The sequence below is a fragment of the Oryx dammah genome, unplaced genomic scaffold (genome assembly GCF_014754425.2).
Source record: "Oryx dammah isolate SB20612 unplaced genomic scaffold, SCBI_Odam_1.1 HiC_scaffold_14, whole genome shotgun sequence".
In the NCBI taxonomy this organism is placed as follows: domain Eukaryota; kingdom Metazoa; phylum Chordata; class Mammalia; order Artiodactyla; family Bovidae; genus Oryx; species Oryx dammah.
The window spans coordinates 30,105,732-30,109,157 of NW_024070198.1; the positions used below are offsets into that span (position 1 = coordinate 30,105,732).

The window sequence follows — 3,426 nt, forward strand, 5'->3', positions numbered from 1 at the left end:
GAAAAGTACCTTAGATGTTGGAAAAGAATAATGACCTTTCTTACTGGACTTCTGCACCCAGCCGGACCCCTTGCAGTGGAGGTGAAAGAGGTAAGAAGAGTCTTTAAATTTAAGGGCACTTGGCAATGAGCCAACTTGCTTGCTAGGGTTCTGTAATATGTCACTTGGTGTGCAGAGTTCCAAGAACTACTTGGCCTCCTGACAGGGAACATGATAGAATGTCAGGACCTAAGCTAATGTAAAATATGTTTTGCTCCGCCAAGTCATGCACCGGCAGTACAAGAAGCCCATCGGTCATTCGCATGTCTGCACCATGTGGCCGAGGGGCTCCCGGATGGGATCTGGCCTTCCCAGAGCTCTGTGATGATGGAGATCAGGCACTCAGTACCTTTTTACTCAGAGTGTGCTGATTTTGAAAGCACAAGGGCATCCCTCAAAAAAAAAGAAAAAAAAGAAAGAAAAAAAAAATGCACATTCTTAAAGAGCACTTGTTTCCTGTCTCTTTTCCCCCCTGTACTTCTCTCTTCCTGTCCCTCCCCACCGACCCTCCTTTCCTTTTACTTTGCATGTCTTTGTGTTTACTCACTGTGCCTTTGGCACTATCTTCTGAGGTCCAGGTGACAAGGCTGGCTAGCTTTATAGGTGCTACACTGTGTTACGTGGGAGCTTCAGATTTAGATACAAGGATAAAGAGATCTACAGGTTTCATCCAACTTTCAGCCATGGGCCAGTTAGGGAATGTGACTTTGGCAGCTGTAATACAGTTGTTGAGCAAAATCATTATGGGAGCTTTATGCCAATTGACAAACGTTTGCCTGACAACAGAAAAGTCAAACAGTAGGTTTAACCAGAGGGACATTTATCATCTTCTTAACAAGAAGTCTGGAGGCAGGAGGCCCAGGGTTGCTTCAGTGCTTCAACAGGGTCCTCAGGAACTCCATCCAGGGTCTTCCCATTTGTCTACCTTGGTGCTTTTGTTCTTATGTCTGGGGCCTCCTTTGCCCAGGGTGACTGACCCAAGTATCATGTACTTTCATGCCAACAGGCAGAGCAGGAAGTTGGGGGTGGAGGGAGGGCAACAGAACTCTCTCTCTGTTTACCTCTCTCTTATCTGGGAGCAGAACATTTTGGATCTTTGTTGCAAGTGAAAGTGAAAGTTGCTCAGTCATGTCTGACTCTTTACGACCCCATGGACTGTCGCCTGCCAGGCTCCTCTGTCCATGGAATTCTCCAGGCAAGAATACTGGAGTGGGTTGCCATTCCCTTCTCCAGGGGATCTTCCCAACCCAGGGATTGAACCTGGATCTTCTGCATGGCAGGCAGATTCTTTACCAGCTGAGCCACCAGGGAAGTGCTTTTTAGATATGAAAACTGACATGGATCCCAGTCATTTGGGTGACAGAGTGAGCCAAGACTCCACTTTCCCAGTGCACAGTTCCAACTCCATTCCCAATTATTCTTTCTTAAAATCACTAGAAAAACTTTATTTCCTCTTAGTTTCTTCCAGCCCAGAATTCTTAGTTGGGCTTAATTTTCATCAACTGAGGAGCCAAAGCTCAGCTGAGAGTATCTACGAGTTCTCATCTTAGAAACCAATAAATTCTGACCCCTACAGTCTAGTACCCAATCCCCCTTTTCTGAATGGTGCATCGTATCATCCTGGACCACTGGTAACATACTGTTCGCCTCATTTACCCAGTGGGAACTCTGAGCCAGAGTGTTCACGATTAGTGTTAAGTTATACTGCCCTCTGGTTGGCAGTCTGTCTTGTGAAAAATCTGGGTCTTTAACCCTCCCTTTGCCCTTTCTAGCATTGAATCTTGGGAAGTGATTTCTCTGCTAAAGTGACTTTGGTTTGTCCACACACACCAGCACATGCACATACCCCAGCTCTGTGCAACTCCAGTGGGAAAGGGAGACTGGTTTCACTGTCTTTTTGATGGATGTCCCCATGTCCACCCACAGAGGCCGTGACATTCCTGCCTTCCCCACTTGATAATCTGAAAATCTTCTGAGCCAGATGGCCTTGCTATAGGCCTGCTACTCTAGAATGCCACACAGGTTCTGGGTTTCAATCCCCAGGGCCCTCCCTGCTCTTGTTTGTAAGAGCTGGTGGGCTTGAAGCTGATAAGGCGGGGACCTCCCTGAGGTCCGTTCCCAGAGTGCCAGGAAAGACACAGTGCTGGAGGCAGAGCAGCAGGGCGGCGAGAGCTGGGGTCAGGGTGCGCAGAGCTTGATGCAATTACGTGGTCTTGTTTGAGCTTTCCCCTTTCGTCTGCTCACAGATGCATTTTGCTTTTTATGGCTCCTCACGCTTGCCCTGCAGTATGTTCCCAAACATGCCCACCTCTTACCTCCGTCTTCTGACCTCTGTTGGCAAAAGTGACAAAGGGAAGTGTAGACTTTACTCTGTGGCGAGTTGTTCCTGTGTTAGAAGTTTTCATCCTCTCACCCAGTGGGAGATTTTTACACTAGAATCTGATAATTCGTTTACTTCCTTTAAAGTTGACTGCTTGGGAAGTTTATGGTTGACTTTATGGTCAGGAGGATTTGTCAGATATTTGGCCTGGATTTTGGGGACTCTTCTAGAAGAGCCACTGTCAGCATCCAGGGTCTAGTCTGTTTGGTGGTCCCCAGACTTTGAAAGTGAAATGCAGAGATCTCTGAGGGGAGAGTTCTGGATCTTAATTGCCTGCCTTGGGAACTTTCCAGGTGGTCCAGTAGTTAAGAACGTGCCTCGCAATGCAGGCAACGCAGATTCTGTTTCTAGTCTGGGAACTAAGATCCCACATGCTGCAGAGCAGCTAAGTGCCTGCACCACAATGAATGATCCTGCATGGTGTGATGAAGCTCTCCCATGCTGCAGCTAAGACCTGATGCAGCCAAATAAATAAGAAAATAAATACTGTAAAAACTTAAAAAACTTGTATGTCAAAATAATCCTCATAAAGAAAGAATGGCCTGCCTTTGGATCAGTTTCATCAGTTAACCTATTTGCTATGTGTCCTTTGGACAAAGTGTTTTAACTTTTCTGTACTTCAGTTTTTCCATCTGTAGAATGGGAATGGTAATAGTCATGCCACCTATGGTAGTTAGGAGGAGTCATGAGATAATATTTAAGTGCTTATATTACCTGGTAATTAGTAAGCTCCTTATAAGTGTTATAAGAAATGGCAACCCACTCCAGTATTCTTGCCTGGAGAATTCCATGGATAGTGGAGCTTGGCAGCCTCCAGTCCATGGGGTCACAAAGAATCGGACATGACAAATATATTTAAAGTAAATATATTACTTTAAATAAGTAAATATTATTAGTTTGAGATATTCTTGTTAGCTTACTGCTTTGCTGCTATGATTATAAATTTAGGTGCAGTTGTAAGAAATAATACAGACAGTTCTCATGTTCCGTGTTCCATTTATCTACTT

General features: G+C 45.3%; 1 non-coding gene across 1 annotated transcript; it reads right to left on the bottom strand.

The window, feature by feature from the left end:
- Positions 1-1,278: 1,278 nt before the first annotated feature.
- TRNAG-GCC lies at positions 1,279-1,350 on the bottom strand. The gene has a single exon. It is a non-coding gene; the product is annotated as a tRNA-Gly (tRNA).
- Positions 1,351-3,426: the final 2,076 nt, after the last annotated feature.